Here is a 25441-nt window from a genome sequence, read left to right on the forward strand (position 1 = left end):
TCCTAGTTTTTTGAGAAATCTCCACACTGCTTTCCACAGTGGTTGCACTAATTTGCAGTCCCATCAGCAATCTAAGGGGAAAGTCTACCCTTTCCCCCACATCCTTGCCAACATTTATTGTTACTTGTATTCTTGATAATTGTCATTCTGACTGAAGTGAGATGAAATCTCAGTGTAGTTTTAATTTGCATTTCTTTAATTGCTAGAGATGTTGAACACTCTTTCATATATTTATTGACCATACAAATTTCTTCTTTTGAGAAGGGTCTGTTTAGTTCCTTTGCCCACTTATTGATTGGGTTATTTGTTCTTTTTTTTTCTTGAGTTCTTTGTATATCTTGAAAATTAAGCCCTATCTGAGGTGCAGGTGGCAAAGATATTCTCCCATTCTGTAGGCTCTCTCTTCAGTCTTTATCATTTTCTTTGCTGTAAAGAAGCTTTTTAGTTTGATGCCATCCCATTTATTGATTTTTGATTTTAGTTCTTGTGCTTTAGGAGTCTGGTTAAGGACGTCAGTTACTGAACTGATAGGTTTGAGGGTTGGGCCCACATTTTCTTTTAGTATATGCAGGGTTTCTGGTCTGATTCTTAGGTCTTTTATGTTGAGTTTTGTGCAGTGAGAGAGATAGGGGTTAAATCTCATTCTACCACAGTTTTCCCAGCACCATTTGTTGCAGAGGTTATCTTTTCTTCAGTGTGTGTTTTTGGCATCTTTGTCCAGTATGAGATAACTGAATTTATGTGGATATGTCTCTGTGTCTTCTATTCCATTCCATTGGTCTTCATGCCTGTTTTGGCACCAATACCATGCTGTTTTTGTAATATAGCTCTGTAGTATAAGTCTGGAATTGTGATGCCTCCTGCTTTGCTTTTCTCACTAAGGATTGCTTTAGCTATTTTGGGCTTCTTATTTTTCCAAATGAATTTCATGACTGCCTTTTCCATTTCTATGAAGAATGTCATTAGAATTTTGATGGAAATTGCACTGAATCTGTATAATACTTTTGTAGTATGACCATTTTGAAAATGTTAATTCTGCCTATCTAAGAACATGGGAGGTCTTCCTCAATTTCTTTCTTTAGTGTTCTGTAGTTTTCATTGTAGAGGTCCTTGATCTCTTGTGTTAGATTGATTCCCAAGTGTTTTTTTGTTTTTTGTTTTTTTTTAGGCTATTGTGAATGGGATGGTTTTTCTAATTTCACTTTCAGCTGATTGGTCATTGAGTATAGGAATGCAATTGATTTATGGATGTTAATTTTATATCCTGCTACTTTATTGAATTTGTTTATGAGTTCTAGAAGTTTTCTGGTGGAGTTTTCTTTTAGGTCTTCTAGGATCCTGTTGTCAGCAAACAGAGATAATTTGATCTCTTCTTGTTTATATCCCTTTAATTTCTTTCTCTTGTCAATTTGCTCTGGCTAGGGTTTCAAGGACTATGTTGGATATAAGGGTTGAATGTGGGCATCTTTGTCTTATTCCTGTTTTTAGAGGGAATGTTTTCAGTTTTTCTCCTTTTGAATAATGTTGGCCTTGGGTTTGTTGTATATAGCTTTTACAATGTTGAGATAGGTTCCTTCTATCCTATTTTTCATACTGTTTTAAACATTAATGGATGCTATATTTTGTTAAATGCTTTTTTTTGCATCTATTGAGATAATGATGTGATTCTTGTCTTTATTTATACTTAAGTGATAAATTACATTTATTAATATCTGTATGTTGAACCAACCTTGCCTCCCTGGGATGAAATTCACTTGATCATGTTGTACTGTCTTTTTTCTTTTTCTTTTTTTGTGGTGCTTAGGATTGAACCCAGGGCCTTATACATATGAGGTAAGCACTTTACCAACTGAGCTATATCCCCAGCCCCATGTACTATCTTTCTAATATTAAACACAAACAATGTTTATTCCATTATAGTTCTGTTTTCCTATACATAGGATGCCCATAAAAAACTATAAAATTGGACATGTATAAAATTGCTCAATTTAAGTTTTCATATGTGTCCCGTATTTAGGATGAGGAACATAATGGGCTATAGAAGATAGAGAAGGATTTGGTTCCCCAGAACTGACATGAAAAGCAGGAGGATTCCTTCTTTCAGAATCTCATGGACTATGAAAATCATAAAGGACTTTAAATTAATTTGCCTTCTGTTGTGCGGTTCAAATTGCTACTTTAACATCCAGAACTAGTATTTGTTCAACTCCTGTTGAAAATTTTATGTGATGAAATAGTCATTAGCACTCAAGGCTTCAGAAACAAAGACTTGAAGGTTCTTATTTCCATCGAGACCCAGCTCTGCCTCCTCAACACATCCACCTGTGGGTCCTACACTTAAGGGTCATACAAAAGTCATCTAATCTCTTAGAACAGCTCTTCACACATTTGAACACCCTTGCCATTGCTTGTTGCCTTTACCTCTCTCTAAGTGCTCACACTCCAGTGTGTCAGACTAACTCATTCCTTCCCAGATATCTTTGCTCCCTCTGCTCGGTTTGTGCAGACTATGGGTCCTAAGTGACAGCTTCAGGCAAACCCATTCTTGATAGTGTTTGTGATATATACTCCTTTGGTGCCTCAGACAGAGCAGGGCTTAGTATATGTTTGCTGAGTGAATGAGCATGTTCTGGCCAATTCCACAGGATATTTATCTCGCATTATAATCCCCAGTGAAGAAAAAGATTTTTTTTTATACCTCTCTTTTCATTTTCTCCCTATGTCAGCCCTCATTAGAAGAAAATGTGCAAGGACCACCAAATCACCAAGTCTGTCATCCTTTTGGGTAAGCCAAAAGCACAGCAAGGATATTTCAAGCCTTTCTCTCTTCTCCTTACTCTCCAAATAAAAGGAGATTAGCTTACCTTTAACACATACAGAGTCCCCTCCTCCCATCTCAATTGCCAGCTAAAATATATTGAGCCTACACTATGTGCAAATGAGAGTCTCCCTATAACTTCTTGAGAGGACACAGAATGGCACTACCCTGGCTGCTACTCATATGTGGAAAGTCCTTGTGCAAACTAGGAAAAGGTGCCCCCTCTGTGGGCCCTTAGAAAAGTGATCCCTGTCCTCTTGGCAGTCCCTTCCCTTCTTCATAAGGCTCTATTGTGGGCTCGACTTCTTGGACAAGTCAGGAAGTCAGATGACTGATAATAGAAAAGCTCTTGGACATGGTCAAGCTCTTAGAAATGATTGTTGGTTAAAAGATGATGTTACAAAAGAAACAAACTAAATATTAATGAGTTATTTCAAAGGGAATGAGCCAAATGGGTTTCTGTAAATTTGGTCTTGCCTGTAAACCAAAGCCACTTTGCTCAGATATGTACAAGTTTTACACAGAAAAACATTAACAAGGCCTCAAGACTGAGCAAGGTTAATAATTTGAAACTGGGCTGGCCAAGGTTCCTGATGCCCTGGAGTCCACTGACTCTGGGATCACTTACCCTGCCTTGTGAGTTAAGTGGCACTGCATAGACAGATGGTGGAGGAGCCACCCAGCAGGTTGCCTACTGTCTGATGGTTCCAACTCTCAAACCCGGACATTGGTTTGGTAATGAAAAGCTGAGCTCATAAAGAAGTGGAGAGGGCTGGAAGAGAGTCTTAACACATGCCTCCCAGGGAGGCCAAATGTCAGATCAGCCACATCTTCCAGCCACTGCAGTGACATCAGGGAATGAGATGTTAATTTATGCATAGTGCCTTCAGGAGCCTGGGAAGTGGGTTCTATGATTTGTCTGATTCTCAAGCTGACATAGCTGTCTCTTTGTAACCTATGGACTCCCTGGCAGGTGCAAAGTCCAACACTGAAGTGGCACCTTTGGGATCACTCAACCAGGCTTATCTCCTTTTCTATCCCATACTCCTCACTATCTTCCTCCTTCCCCCTGTGCAAGTCCAAGCGCCCTGGTGGTAGGACAATAAGGAAAACTTTGCATCCACATAGAACAATTGGTGACTGAAAATGTTTTTCTATAACCTGCAGGGAAACAATGATGTGTGTGAAAATAAAAGAGGTTTATTTCATGTGGTTTTGAAGAGGCCATTTGGAACCTTGGAAAATAGTACCCAGCTTTGCAGTACTGGAAAGATGACCTTGCAATTTGTTTATGATTATTTCTCCCACCAAAAGGCTACTATCTGTCTTTTTGGGGAAGGGGAATGGGAAGAAGGTAATGGAACCATCAGCAAGAAAACCAGATTTCACCCTCTAGCGCTATGAATAATTGACAGTTCTTAAATGGAAGTTGGCATGGTTACAGATGACATAACATTTGTTGATATAAAATGGGATGTCCCTGGAGGCATGGATAGGTTTAATTGTTCTGATCCCAAAGACTTTATGAACCTAGCAATGAGCTATATTTTATAGCATCTTTGTGGCAAGTGCCCTGGATGGCAACAAAGATACATTTAATAAAGTTATCTTTCTGGACAGAGCCAGAACACTCAGAGCAATGCTTTACACTCTGTTGCAAATGTTAAATGCCAAGGGTAATTTCCATTTGCCTTTCATGTTCTGTACAGATAGGATACCCTGTAGGTTTTAGCCACGGGTTGACCTTGATGAAGTTCTCTATTCACTTCTCTGATTCATTTCCTCATCTCTGTGTTGTTTCTTACCCAAAGATCATGAGAGGAGGGACAACATGATTGGAATTTACAGATGATGGGGGGGGGGTTTGGTCTGGTGTGTGGAAAGGTCAGACTGAGTGAGAGGACCTTGGGATGGACCTCTTACTCTGATGGCTCCTGTCACCTTATAAGATCTTGGAAACCTGTTATGGCTCCAAGGTTTGTGCCATTTTGTCTCTAAGTCTGGTTGGTTCTTGTTGTCCACCTGTGTTTGTTTACCAATCAGTCACAGAATCACAGATGCAAAAACAAATAAACAAACAAACAAAAAGAAAACAACAAGGGCCATCTCTTCAGGGTGTCCAAATTCATATTTACTAATTTCTAAGTCTTTTATAGACCACATCTCAGTAGAAATCATCCTCAAGCTGGCTTTATTCATCTTAATGTACATTTACATATCATCTCAGGTAGGTGTCATGTGCAAGCACTCTGATTACAGCAGGGAAATCATGCATGGACTGAGAGAAGTGCAGCCCACCTTCATGGCCCCACCCTGCACACAGGCTTTAGCTAGGACTGGTCCACCTCTGAGGCTTGGACAAAGTGTAGTTCTTTTTCATTTTCACCTTTTTCCTTTGCCTCACTCTAAATTTCACCATGTTAGCTTTTGGATATCACTGTGATAGCTATGGACTTTCCTCCTGGTCCCTTTGCCTCTCTAGTCTCCACTGCTTGCCATATCCATGCAGCTCAGGGTTAATTTTTTCATTCAGCATGCCAGAACTGTTAGAAATAAGTGTTCATTGTTTAAGCAACTTAGCCTGTGGTGTTATTGTTGTAGCAGCCCAAACTGACTAGAGGGTTCTCTGGCCAAGGTCATTAATGTCTGGCTGGAACTCAGATTCAGGGTCTACTTCTTCCCCCACTGTGATACTGAGTTTCTATGACTGTGTTTTATAGTTAGTGAACTCTGTGGGACATCCACATTAAATTTCAGACATATGGTCTTTTAATACTATGAAAGTGTTAAAGCTCACCAAATAATTAGTACAATTGATCTTGTGACATGGTGCTTCTTTTAGGAGGGAAATTAAATCTGTAGTCAGAGACAAATTATTTTTTCAGGATCTGGGTGGTCTCTTCAGATTCTGAAAAATCATAATCCATGGACTTGGGTGAAGGAATCACTAGGATAAATAATAACAAGCGTGTAAAAGCTGGGCTGGGGTTGTGGCTCAGCGGTAGAGCACTCACCTAGCACATGCAAGGCCCTGGGTTTGAGCCTCAGCACCACATAAAAATAAATAAATAAAATAAAGGTATTGTGTCCAACTACAATTAAAAAAAAAAGAGTTCTAAAGCTTCTGGAAGTGAGTAAAGAGGTCCTAATACCTTTTCAGTTCATTGGGGAGCTTCATTTACCTGCTCCTGGGGGATATTTTTCTAAGTGATAGGTTTTCACCATCAGGCAGCTAGATGAATTAATTCCCCAATAAGTGATCTAGACATATGCTCTGTGCTCCTCACTCAAATAATCATTGGAATAGATACATGGTTTGAACAAAGTTGCTGCAAAGAAGTGTTTAAAAACAACTACAGTGCCTACCACCTTTTATTTACTTTCCAACAAAACTATTTTCTACAATTAACAGAGAATGTATGTGTGTGTATGTGTTGGGCGGGAGGTGGAAGGGGCGTAAAATGTCCTGAATTTCACTAATGCAAACCCATTTGTGTAGTGCTTTATGATCATTATTACTTTTATATCCATGACCTCATTTCAACCAAATGACAATTTCACCAAGAATAAGGGTGGGTGCTCTCTGCTTTCGTGGTGGGGTATGCAGCCATTGGAAGATGATCAGGAATGTAAACTCAAACTCCATCAACTGTGAGATAATGGGGAGTGGGAGGCAGTGGGAGAAAGGCTGTCTGGTCTGCAAGTATCTAAGTGTAAGAATGTAACAAACCCAAGATGGCTTATGAAAACATGTCTGTCTCTTACTTATAATGGTTTATTAAAGCCATAATGCTTGTAAGTAACAGAGTTAGGCCTAGGTCCTGGGTCTTCCTCTCTCTGCATTCAGTTCTCTTTCTATAGTACCTCATCACCTCAGATTTATGTTAAGACCCTTGGGTGTCTGCAGATAACAGCAACAGCTCTCATTTATTGAGCATTTACAATTGCCAACCTCCTCCCCACCTCCCATGCTTTCATTCCAGTCTCAGAATAACCCTGTGGTGTGGGCTTGTTTTGTGCCCATACTTCAGATGAGGACAGTAAAACCTCAAGAGGGGAAATGACCTGTCTACAACGTTCCATGTTGCCATCTTCTGAAGGCAGCTCTCTGGCTGACTGTAGAATGTAGGACACATGTGTTAACCAGAACATAATATTAGAGCACTGACTCCTTCTCTGAAAACTGAAAAGCAAACAAAAAATTTGTCAACCTGAGTCAGAGGTGCAATGTTCTCTTAATAAAAATATACTGTTTTGAGAAATATATGATCCAAAAGGTAAAAACCTAATCTGAGCATCTTTCTCAGGCAGCAGCAAGGCTGGCATCTGGAATTCAGGGCTCTCTGACAGCAGGAGTCTCAAAGCAGCAGGAATGAAAGAAGTGACAGTCCTGTGAGGGGCATGCTTTTCTTTGGTAGGAGACATGACAAGAAGTATAAAGGATATAAGTCCTAAAATTAATTTGCATGTTTTTTCTTATCTTTTACCTCACCATCAGATTTTCCATTTTGCCTTTTATTTTGATTTTAGTCCTAGGGATTAAACTTAGGGGGGTTTAAACAGTAAACCATATCCCCAGCCTCCCCACCTTTTTTTTTTTTTTTTTGTATTTTTTACTTTGAGAGAGTGTCTCCTCAAGTTGCTGAGGCTGGCCTTGAACTTGCAATCCTCTTCTCAGCATCCTGAATCTTTGGGATCACAGGCATGTGCCACCACACCTGGGTTTACTTTAAATAAAAACACAACATTTTAAAGATGATTTCTCCACTTATTATCTTCAAGATTTTGGGAATGTGGCCCAATCTCACTGCACCCCCATTTCTTCATCTGTAATAATAGACCTACATTAGTAATGACGGGAGGGATAAGTGAATATATGTAACACACTTAGCCTGGTTCCTGGCATCTCTATCTTAAATATTCTGTGTTAGCTATTATTATTATTATTATTATTAGTTTTAAAAGTGATGGTGATCTTATGACTGTTATAGATCATCATGGCCCAAGTTAGAGACACATAAGCTGATCACTTATGTTAGTGATTTATTTTATTCCAACTTAAAAAAAAATATTGTGTCTCACTGTACATGAAGTCCTCTGCTGGGGGTTTTTGTACCCATAACAGATCTGATCCTAGGGTCAAACCATGAAGGACAAACATTAATATTATTCCCATTTGATATATGTAAAAACTGAGGCTTAGGGAGGATAACTAATTCTTTTTTAGATTTTCACTTTCTTTTTTAAATGTATTATGAGCTTCATAGTTATACACAGTAGTTGGGTTCATCCTGAAAAACTCATAGATGCACGGACATTGATATCAGTTCATGATCATCCCTTTCCCCTTCCTTACTCCCTCCCTGTTTTAGTCAGCTATTTCACTGCTGTGATAAAACATCTGGCCAGAACAATTTTAAAGGAGGAAAAATTTATTTGAAGGCTCAGGTTTCAGAGGTCTTAGTCCATAGGAAGCTGGCTCCACTCCTCGGACCTCCAGGTGAGGCAGACATCATGGCAGAAGAGTGTGGCAGAGGGAAGCAGCTCCATGTTGATCAGAAAGCAGAGAGGATTCCACTGGCCAGGATTCCATGTATACCCCAATGCCGTGCCCAAATTCCCACCCTCTCCAGCCACACCCTACCACTTCAGTTACCACTCAGTTAATCCCAATCAGGAGGTTAATTCACTGTTTGGATTAAGACTATTACAACCCCATCATTTCTCCTCTGAACCTTCTTGCATTGTCTCACATATGAGCTTTGGGGGGACACCTCATGTCCAAACCATAACACTCCCCTCTCCCATTATCCTTTATATTTGATTAGTCCTTTATCTTATCCTATTTTTCCCTTCCCCATTCCTTAATTTTACTCTAGCTTCTGCACATGAGAGAAAACATTCTACCTTTGAGTTTCTGAGTTTGGCTAATTTTACTTAGCATGATATTCTCCATTTCCATCCATTTACTGGCAAGTGCTATAATTTCTTTCTTTTTTTTTTTTTTTTTTTGTACTGGGAACTTAATCATTGAGCCACATCCCCAGCCCTTCTTTAGAGCCTCTCTAAGTTGCTGAGTCTGGCTTTGAACTCCTGATTCTCTTGCCTTAGCCTCCTGAGCTGCTGGAATTACAGGTGTGTACCACTGCACTGAGCTATAATTTCATTTTTTTATGGTTGAGTATAACTCCATTGTGTGTGTGTGCCTGTCATCTACTGATGGGCATCTGGGTTGATTCCATTATTTAGCTATTGTAAATTGTGCTGCTATAAATAATGAGTTGGTTGTATCAGGAAAATACCTAGGAGCAGGATAGCTGGGTCACATGGTGGTTTCATCCCTAGGTTTTTGAGGAGTCTCCATACTGCTTTCAGAGGTGTTGTACTAGTCTGCAATCCCACCAACAATGTACAAGTGTACCTTTTCCCCCTCTTCCTCACCAGCATTTATTGTTATTCATGTTCTTGATCATTGTTGTTCTGACTAGAGTGAGATGTCAGTGTAGTTTTGATTTGTATTTCCCTTATTATTAGAGATCCTGAACATTATTTTTTCATATATTTGTTGGCCATTTGTGTTTCTTTCTTTTTTTTTTTTTTTGAGGAGTTTCTGTTTAGTTCTTTTTCCCATATTTGATTGGGTTATTTATTTGTTTATTTATTTTTTGGTGTTAAGTTTTTTGAGTTCTTTGTATATCCTGGAAATTAATGCCCTATCTGAGGTGGCAAAGATTTCCTCCCATTCTATAGGCTCTCTCTACATAGTCTTTATTGTTTCCTTTGCTCTGCAGAAGCTTTTTAGTTCGGTGCCACCCCAGTTATTAATTCTTGGTTTTATTTCTTGTGCTTTGGTGGTCTTGTTAAGGAAGTTGGTGCCTGCACCTCTATGATGGAGTGCTGACCCTATCTTTTCTTCTAGCACTTGGAAAGTTTCTGGTCTAATTCCATTTTGATTTGAGTTTTATGCAGGCTGAGAGATAGGGGTCTAGTTTCATTTTTGCTACGTATAGCTATCCAGTTTTCCCAGCATCATTTGTTAAAAAGACTTTCTTTTCTCCAAAATATATTTTTTGGTATCTTTGTCAAATATCAGATGGCTATAGGTATGTGGATTTGTCTCTGTATTTTGTATTCTGTTCCATTGGTCTTCGTGTTTTTTTTTTTTTTTTTTTGGTACTGGGAATTGAACCCAGGGCCTTGTGCATACAAGGCAAGCACTCTACCAACTGAGTTATATCTCCAGTCCTTTTGTCTGTTTTGATGCCAATATCATGCTGTTTTTTGCTACTACAGCTCTATAGTATAATTTCAAATCTGGTATTGTGATGCCTACTGCTTCACATTTTTTGCTTAGTATTGCTTTGGCTATTTTGGATCTCTAATTCTTCCAAATGAATTTAAGAATCATTTTTTTTCTAATTCTGTGAAGAATGTCATTGTATTTTGATGGCGATTGCATTAAATCTGTTTATTGCTTTTGGTAGTATGGCCATTTTGACAATATTGATTCTCCCCATCCAAGAACATGGGTTGTCTTTCCGTATTCTAAGGTCCTTGATTTCTTTCTTCAGTTTTCTATTCTTTTCAGTGTACAGCTTTTTTATCTCCATGGTTAGATTAATTCCCAAATATTCTCTTTTTTGAGGTTACTGTGAGTGGAATGATTTTCCTGATTTCTTCTTTTGGCTGAATCACTGTTAGAATATAGGAAAGCTATTGATTTATAGATGTTGATCCTATAAAGGACAAGTGATTCATTCTTAAAGTCCATCAGTTAAATAAAGGAAAATCAAGATGAAGATTCAGGTTTTCTGACTTAAAGCCCTCTCCAGTGCTTTCTCTGTAGTACCTTTCTCTTGCACTCCCCTGGTCTGTTTCTGTCCATATCTGCTGGTTTCTGTGCCTTCCCTGAGTTCTAGCTGAACATAATGGCAACTCCAACTCCTCTGCTTGCAGCCTTCAGCTCTGCTTTATTATCCTTGCTTTACAAACTTTTTCTTAAAAAACTTTTATTTTAAATGCTTTTTTCTTTTACATTTAAAGATTTCTGTCTTGCAATTTTCCAAATCTATAAATTCAATGCCTTGTGTCCTATATATCATTAAAGACAGGGATGGTAGCCATAGTGAATAATCCTCAAGGCTTATGCTGAGTTACTTGAACAGTGTCATATTCAAAAGAAGATAAATCCAGAGCTGGTGCCTATATCATCTATGCGAAAGACCCAGAGGACCATGGTGACTATGTACGTGTTTCAATTAAGGAATGAAAAATCTGCAAGTTGTGCAGTTGATTGTAGCCAAAGAGTCAATGAGGCAATTATTCTGTACAAAATTAAATACTTTGCTCTACTTTGTTTTGTAAAACTTATTTTCATTTGATCTTTAGCCTAACTTATATCTCTCCCTTGCCATTCCCCACACTGGGACACTGCTATCTTCACTATAGTACCCATTGTTTTAGTCTCTCTGACAGTACACTTGAGTGGACACTGCAGAGCTCTGAAAAGGCCCAGGAGCCAGCAAGATTTGCATGTACTAGGCTGGTGCAGTGTGCTGTGTGCTTACACTGGCTGCAGAATTATAGTAGCTTAAAGGAACTTCATGTCAATTGGGTCTAGAGCAGGAATGGTTTTACCCTACTCAAATCCCCTTGCCACACCCTGAAATTAGAATTATTTAGTAATATGGAAAGTTTCTTTTGTTTTATTGATGTATTACAATTATACATAATAGTGGTAGTCATTATATAATATTCATATATGTACATAACATAATTTGAGTTTCTAGACTACTCCAGTGGAAGAAAATGCTAAGGATCTGCTATGTAGATGAGTTATTCATTTACATCATTTGTTAAATCAAGAAATCCTGTGAGTTTCTCTCTAGATTATAAGCTCAATACCCAGTACAGCACCTTCCATGACATTTTTCTGTTGAATGGATAAAATGAATGAGTGAATGGAGGGAAAAGACTGCTATGAAGCATAGAAGAGGGAGACTTAATTGCTCAGACAAGATTCCAGGAGGAAGAGATACGCAAGAGGAGACTTGATGGATGAGTAGGTGTCAGGTTTGAAGTTAGTTTATTTGAGGATATGAATCTAATAGTGCAGTATTCTCCAGAGTTCTCATCATAAAAGAGTGTAGAAGGTGGCAGGGATGGGCACAACCACGTGCAGAGGGAGGTTCATGAATAATAAATGCTGGCAACATGAGAATATACTGGATATGAAGAAAGGGGTATCTTGATTTTTTTTTATTTGTTCATTTGTTGATTTTGCAAATACTGGCTCTTTCTATGTAGTGGACACGACGCTGTGTGCTTTATAAATTCATCTTCCTAACAAAGATATTATTGTTTCCATTTTACAGATGGAAAACTGAGATACAAAGAAGTTAAATAACTTACCCAAGGTGACATGGTAAGTGATAGACAGAGCTGAGATCTAAACCCAGGCAACCCAGATGCAGGGCTCATGTTCTTCATCTCTTCCTGATGTTGACTCTTGTGGATGAGCAAAAGATATAATCAGAAACTTGGGCTTTTGGGGTAGGCATGTCACAGATGCACTGGAATGGTCTTTATACATGGCTCTCTTTACACCAGAAACATGGAGGCTTCTTCTACCAGAGCAGATGGATACTTTGCATTGTGATAATATAGTAACATACGTTTCTGTTAAATAAAGAGGAAAATGTGTTTTTTAAAACTTTTTTTTCCCACTGTTGCTGGTGTGTGGGAAAAGGAGGACTAAGTAGAGAGATGGAGCCTGTATATATAAATGGCTGGGGGATTCTGGTTCAACACCAGGAAAATTTAGCCAGCACTTTGTTCATTCCCAGAAAGTCACACTGCCAAAGCCTGGTCCTGTGTGCCCAGAGCTGTCCATCAGTAAGTTCGGACTGTTACTTTTGCTCTCCATTGCTTCAGACATAATTAGAATCCCCAAATAATCTCTGAAATGGTGATGGGCTGAGGGAGAGTCTGCTGCAGAGATAATTTGACGTTTCCTTCCCCAAATTACCTAGACGAAATCTTGTTGGACATATTTGGAAAGCCCTAACAGACATAATTATAATTATCATAAAAAGTGAAAGAGTGTGTCTCTTTTGAACATTCCTGGAATGATATTAATGCATTTTCTTTGCTTAGATTAGAAACCTTACCACCGACTTTTCTTAAAAACTTTTCATGTGGAGCTCCTTGGGTGTGCAGTGTTTGTCGGTGAATATAATCCCTGTGATGGGATCAGGATGCCTGAGATGGGATCAGAAAGGCCAATGTGGATAAAATTCACCATATGAGCCGGCTGATGGAGCACTGGCAATTTAAATTTGCTAGGCAGGACAGATAGAATGACTTTTTGTGAAAACAGCATGTAGCTATTGTTTCCAATAGATTCTGCTTCTAACCTGTGTTTAGCGAGTGGTCCCCATAGCCAATTGTATATTAGCTTCTGGACCCAGGAGCTCAAACTCATTTTTCTCTCCCTAAAAGCACTATCGTTTCCAGAGGGCAATGTGTGTTAGAAACCCGTTCCTGGAGTTGCTTTGTCAGAAGAGGGAGATATAGTAAGAGGCTGTCGGGAACAAACAAAGACATCCTTGACAAGAGCGATTTATCTTGCTACCTGCAACATGCCCTTTGGTTTGATAGCTGCATGGGCTGGCTGGGATTATTTATCTTGAGCTCACACTGATATATGGACGTGTGCTCCTGGCAGGCTTCCTTCCTTTCTTCCTTCCCTGCCTGGCCAGTCTCCGTTCACTCTTCCATATCAGAGGGCTGTCAGCCAGCCCTGTCCTGGGGAATTAGAGGGGAGGGCAAGTGCCTAGAAATATCTTAGGAGAAATGATCTTCTTTACAAGCAGGACTTTATCTAATTTCTTTTTTTTCCTGTCAGTTAAGCCTTAGGAAATCAGAGAATACCTAGGAGTGTATCTGGCATTTGCAGGGAATGAGATACTGAGTCTCTCTAGCAGTGCATCTCTTTCAAATAGAGTATCTCTCATCCTTTGCCTTCTCAAAGAAAGGCTTGCATGATGTTTCCTTCTGCTGCTTAGGCTTCCCGGTGATACTAACTCGTGACAGTTGCAGGATCTGGGCAGCAGGTCTCCTACCTTTGACTCTAAGAAAATGCTGCTCCCTCTGTTCAGAATCTTGTCTCCTCCTCACCCCTGATTTCCCCTAGCCAGTTCCTGCTGATTGTTTATGTATTCAGCTCAGGCATGACCTTCTCTCAATATTCCTTGCCTGGTTTCCCATCTTAGATTGTGCAGAGAGTTTTTCAAGACAGTGGAAAGCTGGAGAAAGGGTTATTATTCAGGAAGTCCCTGGGCATTGACTCTGATCTCTTGGCTCAACCCCAACACACACACACACACACACACACACATACACGCACGCACGCGCGTGCGCGCGCGCACACACACACACACACACACACACACACAAAACACTTACATACTGCCCTAAAAAAGGATATAGCTGTACTCTTGCTAGTTTAGTTCACATATCAGGTAATCCCAGTGTTTGCAAATGGACTCAGATTGACACAAAATGGATGTTGTTTTCTAAAGACTTTAGCTGGGGAGAGTTTAATGAAGAGACTATTTCTAACAGTGTGGGGGAGTTAAAGAACCAATAAGGGGTAATATATAGGGACAAAAAGAAATGGGCAAATGCAGGTGCTAGTGATGCCTTGAGAGACAGAGATGGGATGGGGGAATTCCATCCCCCTTCATTCTCCTGCTGGCGTGCCTCCCCATGGCTGTAGCCACACAGATGATGAGTCCATGGAGGTCACAGTTCTGGGACACAGAGCAAGGCAGGGGAGGGTAAAGAGTTCATGGACTCTGGGGCAGGCATACAAAGATATATGGCAATGGTGAGGGCCAATGGAAAATAACCAGCATAGAAACACACCTTTTGTTGGGGCATGAAATCCTTTGGGTAGTCTGAAAAGCTAATAAATCCTTTCTCAAAATAGTGTTTCCAAATACAAAAAATAAAACGCACAGATTCGCAGAGGGAACTGATTATGCTGAGATACAGTTATCAAGACACTAAAAATATACAATCATGATACATTCCCCCTGCACACACTTATTTATGAGACTACAAAATCCAGAAGCAGATCTAACATCAACCACATTTTCTATGATGACTAGTTTAACTGATATTTTAAAATACCTGCAACAGCTGAAATGTATGTGGAAATATCTGTAATTTTTTATGATTAATCTTAGGTACTTCCTATTGCTACTATGTTTGTGACTTACATGCATAGTTAAAGAAAATACTAAATTTCAGTTAGCACTTAGTAGATAAAGATATAATCTCCCCAACTAATTTCATGGGCCCCTGAATTCTATCCATGATCTCCTTAAGGGTTTAAGAACCCCAGATTTTAAAATGCTTTCCCCAAGTGTAAGTGCAGAAACTGTTAAATTCTAGTGCAATGGGGATATAAGTCTGAGTATGAAAGGGCAGTCGTGCAGCCGGCATCCAGAATCTAGCTTCTTAACAGGGGTAGGAAGAATCCTTGCTTTGCTGTGTCCTAGGAACCTGGAAAATCCTGGCTAAGAAATGAAGCATTTGCCCTTCTCTGATAGCCCTTTACTTTTGTCAAGTACTGTCTTCTTGCTATGCTAGATGCAAACTTCATGAGGATTTTTAAAAACATGTGATTAAAGTTCTATGCACAGATGTGTTTGCACACACACACACACACACACACATACAAATGCTTCTATTCTAAATGTGGCTTGATGAATTTTCACGAACTGAACACATTGATGTGAACAGAACCCAAACTATTATCAGTCTCCTGGGAGCCTCCTCCTCCCTGACACCCCCATTTCCTATCCTGATTTCTAACAACATAGAGAAGTTTTACTGTTTGGGGTCTTTAAAGAAATAGATGAATGCAGTGTGTGTTCTTCTGTGTCTGGCTGCTTTTCTCAATGTTACATTTGTGAGATTCACCCACATTGTTCCATGTGGTTGTGGATTCTTCATTCTCGATGCCCTAGAGCATCCTATTATATGAATAGATCGTTTCACTATCAATGGAGATTTGGGTTGTTTTGAGTTTCAGGCTATTATGGGAAGTCATTGTTATAAATATCTACTACAGGCCTTTATACTGAAGTATTTCCCGTGACTATGTACTCTGGGTGGAAGTGCAAGGTCATAGGGTCTAAGTACATTGCACCTTGGTAGATATTGCCTGTTTTCCAAAGTGATTATATTGATTTATACTTCTACCAGTCCCAGTTACTTCAAATCCTCACATAGCACTTTCTGTCTTTTTTTATTTTAGTCACTATGATGGTTGTACTGTGGGAGCTCATTGTGGTTTTAACTTTCCTGATGATGGAGGAAATTGGCTCCCTAGGTATTTGCCATTGGAATGTCCTCTTCTATGCCATACCTGTGCAAGTCTGTCACCCATTTTTCTAATGCCTGTCTTAAGATACCTTGGACAAAATCATTTAATCACTCTCACTTTCTTCATTTATTAAATTAGGATCTTAATATAACCAAATCATAGGATTGTCCTGAGGATTAAAAGAGATAAGCTCATGAAACATGTAGCCTGGTGCCTAGTGCCTGACCCACATTAAGGGCTCCTTAAGTGTGGCAATTATTATTAGTTAGTTTCTAGTGCAACACAGATTACAGCTATGCCATATTTGTGGAATAACTGAATTTTACAAATATTCTTGTAAGAACATTGCAATGATGATCTATTAATATTGGCCATGTCTATGCTCAGTGGCTTGGGGATGAGACAGACTTATTTTATTCTCTTGCATTTTGTACCTCTTGAATTTTTTTTTTTTTTTACTATGTGAATACATTTCCTGTTCAAAAACACATAAAATTAAATTCCAAAAATAACAATTAGAATAGAAATGGAAATAATCTGGAGTTAAGTTGAATTGTGAGCCATCTTACCTGTGCTACCATGTATCCCAAGGATGTATATGGAGAAAGGATATATTTGGGGGGCATGTTTGGGGGCCAGTGAAGAAGAAACATTTAAAAAAAATAAGATTGAGTTGGAAAGATCTGATGTCAGTCTATTCATGTAAAAGTTATGAGAATAGAAGGATAGGTAAATTATTCATGTACAATTAGTGTTTGAGTATTCCCAGAACTTCTTGAGATGGGAGGTGAATTTAATATTGAGAAAAAAAAATATCAGAAGAGAGAAGTAAAATGGAATGCTTTAGTCATGTCCATTCCAGCCTCTCAGGCTCACAAGAATTTTAAATATTTTGGTTTTGAGTCTTTCAGGGTAGAGATATACATCTCTGTATCTCTTAGGGATTTGTTATATAAAAAAGGTCAAATTCTTGGTGAATTTATGTTGCATTTATATAAAGTAAGTCACTTTGTGTGATCCCAAAAGAGAAACAATGGAACTGTGGCCATATGATTTAAAATTATTATCACTGATGGGCTGTGGTAGCATGCTTGCCTAGCATATGTGAGGCACTGGGTTCAATTCTCAGCACCACATACAAATAAATAAAATAAAGGTCCATCAACAACTAAAAAAAACAAATTATTATTGATAATATTGGTCATGTCTTCACTTGTATGTTTCATGAAGCATACCAAATGCTATTATACCCATGCTCTTATTTGTCCTTCATACTAACTTCTGAGCAGGACAGATATATTATGTCCATTTTATAGGTGGAAGAACTGAGGCTTTGAGGGGCTAAACGAAGGAGGGAGCCAGGACTGGAAACCAGTTTAATACTTGAAAAACTTCAAAATAGTCTTCCTGTTCTGTTTGTGATATATGTGAGAGTTGAGAGAGAAGGAACATTGATCAGATGTTTGAATGGAGAATAATGATTGAAATGGAGAGTTCAGGCTGGCGACAACCAGAGAGATGGTTATGGTGTCATGTCATGCAATGTGCCTCTAGGTTATGTCAATTCTGAGCTTTGATGAGATTTCAAGACAGACTTGGCATTAGCATTCAATTAAGTGACCTTCTTTTACAATGATGCTGGGGATGGAACCTAGCGTCTCCCACATGCTAAGGCAAGTGCTTGACCATTGGGCTATATCCAGCCCTTTAAGTGACTTTTTAAATGGTTATGCATACAATTTGATAATATTTGTGCATGTGATTATTCTTAACATGTATTATTTAATCACCACACTGCCTGTAGTCTTCTTTTCCTTTTGGATTCCTCCAATTATAACTTCTCCCATTAAAAGAGAATCACATTTTATATTACTTGATTCCCCAGGCCATTTAGTTAGATTCATTAACTTGAGAAACAGCTTCAAGGTCACCAAAACAACCTCTTCATAATTTTATAAATGAGAGAACCAAGACACAGAAAGGCAAATAACTTGTCCAATATCGTAGAGCCAGTTAATGTGGAGGATGACATGAAATAAACTGGGGACTAAAAGGGCAGAGTTGACTCTAAATGGAAGTTTTCTATAGAGGTCAACTTTTAAAACAGTTTTATTAAAGTATAATTGATACACAAGTGCTGCATATATTTCATATATTCAATGTGACGAGTTTAGACATATGCATACACCTGTGATTAAATTAAGTTGGGTTGTAAGGAGAGAGAGTCTTGTAGTTCTATGGAAAAGAGAAGAAGGATTATTTCTTTGACTTATAATATGATTTTTACCTATCATCTAGGTGTAGTGGTGCACACTGTAATTCTAGCAACTAAGGAGGATTGCAAGTTTGAGGTTAACCTCAGCAACTTTGTGAAACCCTCAGCAACTTAGTAAGACCCTGTCTCAAAATATAAAATAAAAAGGATTTGGATTGTGGATCCTTTCAGTTCCTAGTACAAAAAAAAAAAGATTACCTATCCAGATACTCCTTTCCTGGAATGCCCCAGCATTAACTCAGAACCATTAATTCAGGCAATAACAGCCTTGTGGAGGATACCTTGTTTTTTCCTGGGGTTCAAGGCTAATGTGCTTCTTTACAGTGTAACCTATTAAATATGCAGCCTACGAGCAGCAGCATTTTCAGAGAAGTGGTTCGTAACTTATGGGAATGCTTTTGCAGAGAAACAATTTTCTAGGGAGTCAAATCAAGCTTTGTTAGAAGCTCTACTTTGGGGAAGATGATATTCTTGGAAACCTCTCAGAGATTCAAAGCAGATCTACCCTTACCGGATATGGCATTTCTTTATTTTAAACAAAGTTGTTGCTTGCTTGAAGAAGAAGAAGGAAAAAGTCTTTCTGGTATATGAGGGAGAATGCCAGTGTTCCTTTTCTGTTACTTTATTTTCCAGACTACCTTTTAATTCTTTCCTGGCCAGGTATACTGGTAAAACAGGAAACACTAAAGAGCATTTATTTCAGTTTGGAGAGGGGCACTGAGGCATTGAAAGGGAAAGGTCTTTTTCTTCCTTTGTGATAATGCCCTCATGGACAGGTCTCGGAATCAACTATATTTGTGGGGACTCCCTGGCTGTAGTTGTGAGGAGAGGAGTCAGGTTAGCAGAGGTCTAGCTTGGGAAGAGCCATGGGAGCTTTTATTTGTGACATTTCTTTGTTTGTTTGTTTGTTTTTTGGTGCTGAGGATCGAACCCAGGGCCTTGTGCATGCAAGGCAAGCACTCTACCAACTGAGCTATGTCCCCAGGCCCTTACTTGTGACATTTCTAGTATATAAATTTAGAAACATAGCTCTTTGAATTCTCAGTCATGGTTGGATACTTATAAAAAAAACAGTTCTAATTATGTTTATTTGTATCTTCCTGATTAATCTGGATTTTGCAAACATTTAGCCCAAATCAAAATGGTTGTCAAAGCTGACTTTGTGGGTAACAGAGAATAGTGCTTTGAGGACTCAGGTCTGTAATCAAGGGATATGGGGCATTATAGATCATGGCTACAAGCTGTGAAGGGCAAAGGGATTAAGTGATAACAACCCCTCTGAGGAAATATCCCAGATCAGTGCAAATACATAAGAAAATTAGGAAGTAAACATGTAACTAAGAATCCTTGCAAGCGACTCCACTCAGGAAAGCAAAAAGAACACTGCTTTTTCCTCTATTACCAACAATTTTGCAACCTTTGCCAATTCATAGGACTATTTTAGGTTTCAGTGTCTGTGGGTGTGAAAGGGGTTATTTCTGTTAGAATTCTTCATCTATAAGCAATAGAAATTATATCTCACCATTTTAAGCAGAAGAGGATGTTTTGGGAAGGTGCTGGACTGCTAACAGAGTTGCGGAGACCCAGGGTGAGTCAGGCAGGAAGCAGAGTAGGTGTGGGGGCTGGGTGTCAGAAACATGGCCTCCCTGGGGAGTGCGATTGCCCTCATGAGGCTCTTGGAGGCACACTTCTTTTCTCTGTCAATAGACAGTCCAAGGTCAGTAGAGTCTTCACAATCTTGGGGCTCCTCCTGGCTGAGCCCTCTATTTTTTGATTTCTCAATAAAGAACTCTGGGTATGTGATTAAAATACTTAAATAAAATAAGAAATGGATATTTCCATTCTTTCTCTTCTGATACAATTTCTCTTCTGGAATATATGCCTTTATTTGGCAGAATTTTGATTTGCTTAAAGCTAGTACAGTTGCTATCAACCTGAAGCTTGAAACATTTAATGCAGTTTTAATTTTACTATTTACTAATATAAATAAGGTAGAGATGGGTCTAGAGCTTGATGTATTTGACATTCAAATATAACTTTGCAAATCCATTTACTAGGCTAGGAAAGAATTTGATATGCTGTCTCAGGTCTATCTGGATTTGTTATAGGATAGTAATGAGAATCTCGCAAAGGAGAAAAGACGTATGTTTGAAGTTGCATTTTTTATTTTCTATTTCATTGAAATAGATTTTTCTAGGTCAGTCCTTTCTCTGGGCTCACCATACATTTAGCAATAGTTACCATAAGAATTATATTTTTGGGAAATACTGATGTGGAAATACATGTCATTGAATACATCAGAGGCTTTTTTTTCCCTGCTACTCTGAAAGTCAGTTGGAGCTCAATTTAGAGAATTGCTAGTTTTAAGGAAGTGAAATACATACCATTCATTCAGCTTAGTGCATTTTAATTGCTTACTTGAAAGTTTAACCATTTTAGACATTTTTCTTCATCTAAAAATGACTGAAACTATTTGTGTATTGCTTCCAGATATATTTAATCAGCAAGAATTAGGTAAACACAAAGGGTGGACATTGCTTGGGTTGGTTTTCCATACCAGGAGATAGGTGGAGATGGCAAGAAGGAGCCTCAGTCTTAGCTTTTCAGACAAGCTTAGGAGAAAATGGTTTGTTTGTACATCTATGAATCTAGCACTGTCAAGCAACACTGCCCTTGCAATCTTCATTGACAAGGATGAGCTATGGAAATGGCTTCCTATTGTTTTCCCAGCAGATTCCCCAGGAAGCATCTCCCTTAGGCACAGATTGTCATGTAAATCTGAGTGATGGTGAGCCTGCAGAATCTCCATAGGAAGAATATGGCCAAGGTGGACAGCTGTATCCCAAAATTCATGCTCCCTTTTCTGTAGCACATTGTTGTCCCTGATAAGCAGCTCCTCAGCAGGAGCTAAATTTCCCAGCCCTTCTTACAGCTAAGCACGGCCATGTGACTATTTCTCATTAATGGAATGAAAATGATGTGTCATTTCCTGTTCGTAGTGTTTAAGAAGCAGAGATATTGATTCCATATTCTCTCTACTGGCTACATGTAGATGACTGCTCCTGGACATAGTAGAGCCAGGAGATGGAACTACTGTGAAGTGGAATGTCAGCTGTCAACTAGGAACATCCATCTCAGATTCTTATCTGAGCCATGAACAATTTTTTACTGTATTTGAGCTTTTACACAACTGTAGGCCTGTTCATTGTATCAGCAAGCATTACCCTATTATAGGAAATAAATTCTTTTGGGTAGACTTTGGACTTGCTGCTGTGTATTTATTGTATCTTTGAATCCTTTGTTAATCAAAACTTACAGTGGAAAGAGAAGACCAGTCTACATTTCCTGTGCTGTTGTGGTTGGGATGTGAGGTGTCCCCTAAAAAGCTCACATGTGAGACAACGCAAGAAGGTTCAAAGGAAAAATAATTGTATTGTGAGAGTCTTAACCCAATCAGTGAATGAATCTCTGGTGGGATTAATTGAGTGGTAACTAGAGGCAGGTGGGTTGTGGTTGGAGGAAGTGGTTAATTTGGAGTGTGGCTGTGGGGTACATATTTTGTATCTGGAGCTGGATCTCTGTCTACTTCTTGACCCATGATGTGAGCTGCTTCCCTCTGCCACACATTCTGCCATGATGTTCTGCGTCACCTAGAGCCCCAAGGAATGGAGGCAGCCTTCTCTGGACTAAGACCTCTGAAACTGTGAAATAAACTGTTCCTCAAATAAACTTTTCCTCCTGGTTAGACCCTTTAGTCACAGAAGTGAAAAAGTTGATTAAAACAGTGCTTATCACATCTATAGAAGGACACAACTATAAGTGAAAAACTAACACTTCTTAGATATTTATAAATCATTTCCCTAAATTCTTCTCCTGAATGGTTAGCCCATTGAGAAGTAATATGGTATGCAGGCTGTGGGGCCTGGGTGCCTGGTGATAAATCTTGCATCTGTTGCTTACCAACTTTATGAACTTGGACAAGTTGCTGCAACTTCTGGTATCTTTCTATCTATTCCTATCCGCAAAATATAGGTGATAACATGACCCACCTCAGAAAAATGTTATGAGAATTAAGTAAATGCAGTTAAGTTGCTGAATATATTTTCTAGCTTGTGGCAAACACACAACAAATGTCATTTCTTGTTATTGTTCAGGAATTTTGTTGTGGTTTAACTTAGGATTTCTAAGGACCTTTGTATTTATCTCTTGTATTTTTCACATTAGGGTGAGGAGAATCCTGGAAGCTTTTATATGAAAATAAAACAAATCACAAACACTAGCCACCTTATGGATTAGAAAATGTAAGTGCTGGGGATATAGCTCAGTTGGTAGAGTGCTTGCCTTGCATGCATAAAACCCTGGGTTTAATCCCCAGCACCTCCCCCCCCAAAAAAAAAGTTAAATTACAATGATGAAATACTAGTTTATAATTTGTAACTATATATCAAATATTGGTTTTATTTTACATATATTAACTCATTTAATCATCACAATAATTGTGTAAGTTTGGTATTACTATTTGCCCTGTTTTATAAATTGGGGAATTGAGACACAGTGAAGTTAAATTATGTTCTCCTAATATACAGCTACTTTAGTGGCAGAATTGCTGCTTCAAATCCAGGCAGTGTGGTCATGGAGGCCATACCTTTTTAACACTTAGTCAAGGGTCCTAGCTTCTGTGAGGTCTTTCCTGATGTGTTCAGGAGGGTGTTCACCACCATTTATGTTACCACCTATCTTGAGCTGGTTTGATTGTAAGAAGGACAGTGCTGTGTTGTAGTCATTTGTTCATGTTCGTGTAAGGTCCCTGTGCACATAGACTAGACTAGTGCTTCTTAAACATCATTTTGGCTGTGAATCATTTGGGGCCATCTCGTTAAAATGCAGATTCCAATTTTTGGTTAATTTTATGCCACAACTTGATGAGGCCCACAGAGTGCTCAGATATTTGTTCAATCATTATTGAGGGTGTTTTGAGAAGAGATTAATTTTTCAGTCTGTAGACTGAGCAAAGCAGATTGCCTTCCCATCTTATCAGTTGAAGACCTTAATAGATAATTCCTCCTGCCTCTTTTTTTAAAAAAATTATTTATTCTAATTAGTTATACATGACAATAGAATACATTTTAGTTAATAGTTCACAAATGGAGCACAATTTTTTAAAAAAATTTTTAGTTGTAGATGAACACAATACCTTTATTTATTTATTTTATGTGGTACTAAGGATCGAACCCAGTGCCTCACATGTGTGAGGCAAGCACTTTACCACTGAGTCCCAGCCCCAGCCCCAGCCCAAATGGAGCACAATTCTTAATTTCTCTGGTTGTACACAAAGTAGAATCACACCTTTGGGTCATCATGCATGCACCTTGGGTAATGATGTCTGTCTCATTCCACCATCTTTTCTAACTGCATGTTTCCTCCCTTCCCCTCCCTCTCCTTTGTCCTATCCAAAGTTGCCTGATTCTTTTGAACTGGCACCTCAGCTTCTTTCTGACTGGGCTTGACCTGAAACATGAGCTCTTCCTGGGTCCTGTGCATGCTGACCTTCCAGTTACAACTTTACTATTGGCTCTCCTTGGCTCTCCCTAGCTTTCCAGATCACCCTGTCGATCATAAGATTTGTCAGCCTCCATAATCACACAAGACAATTTCTTATAATAAATCTCCCTTTATATCTAAATAATATAAAATATCTAAATATTATATAAACATTACTCTCTCTCTCTCTCTCTCTCTCTCTCTCTCTCTCTCTCTCTCTCTNCCCTACACTTCTAACAAGTTTCTTTGTAGTGTCAGTGTTCCCAGGCAGCTGACCATATTTTGAGGAGCAAGGATAAAACTGTGTCATTCACCTTTGTATTCTTAATTGAGTTTTCTTTTTTTCTTGATTGAATTTTGGTTGAATGTTTCAAGTGATATTTTCTTATCAGGTAAAAGACTCTCTCTCTCTCTCTCTCTCTCTCTCTATATATATATATATATATATATATATATATATATGATTGTTTCTGTTTTGCTGGAGGACTCTAATACAGTAAGATTTGGGGTGGGGCCTGAGACCCTACACTTCTAACAAGTTTCTTTGTAGTGTCAGTGTTCCCAGGCAGCTGACCATATTTTGAGGAGCAAGGATAAAACTGTGTCATTCACCTTTGTATTCTTAATTGAGTTTTCTTTTTTTCTTGATTGAATTTTGGTTGAATGTTTCAAGTGATATTTTCTTATCAGGTAAAAGACTCTCTCTCTCTCTCTCTCTCTCTCTCTATATATATATATATATATATATATATATATATATACAGAGAGAGAGAGAGAGAGAGAGAGAGAAAGATAGATAGATAGATAATTTTTATGGAAATAGTGATGAGAAGAAATAATTCTGAAAATTGTATTTTCAACCTTAATATAGTCCAAATTTGACTTAAACAATGAGGAGAAAAATGAAGGTCAAATAAAAAATGACACATCATAAGAGCCAAATGTCTAGGAAATGGAAAGCAAGATTAATGAGACTGACTGGGTCTGATTAGAATCTATCAGTGGTTAAGCATAGAAAAGAAAATTAGCTTAAGCACTTGTGGTTTTAATAGCATGCATGTGAAACTAGGCACTGCCTGTGTATCTGAGTGTTCTGTAAGATTTAGTTCCACATACTCGTGCATTGAAGTCATTTTAATCATTTGTAAGTATGATAATGTATCCATGAAGTCTGAGCCTGATAATCTTCAGTTAGTTTCATGGCCCATTATTTCCTGCTATGGAGATAGTGTGTGGCTCATTGGTTATGTTTCCTCTTGGAACTTTGTTCCTGAAGTTTGGTTACACTATAATCAGCTGAACCAATTCAGGGTTTAATTCTGTATGGTGAGGGATGACATGATATTTCATCGTTCACTTTACTTGTTTTCTCTTAATAACCAGAGTTTATTTACCACATTTATAAACCCAT

General features: G+C 38.5%; 1 protein-coding gene across 1 annotated transcript in view; it reads left to right on the forward strand.

The window, feature by feature from the left end:
- The window catches only part of Rasgef1b (RasGEF domain family member 1B), a 553655-nt gene that overhangs the window by 71040 nt on the left and 457174 nt on the right, over window positions 1-25441 (forward strand). The gene's annotated exons all lie outside the window — the stretch shown is intronic.

This window comes from Marmota marmota, unplaced genomic scaffold (genome assembly GCF_001458135.2).
Source record: "Marmota marmota marmota unplaced genomic scaffold, marMar, whole genome shotgun sequence".
NCBI classification, from domain to species: Eukaryota; Metazoa; Chordata; class Mammalia; order Rodentia; family Sciuridae; genus Marmota; species Marmota marmota.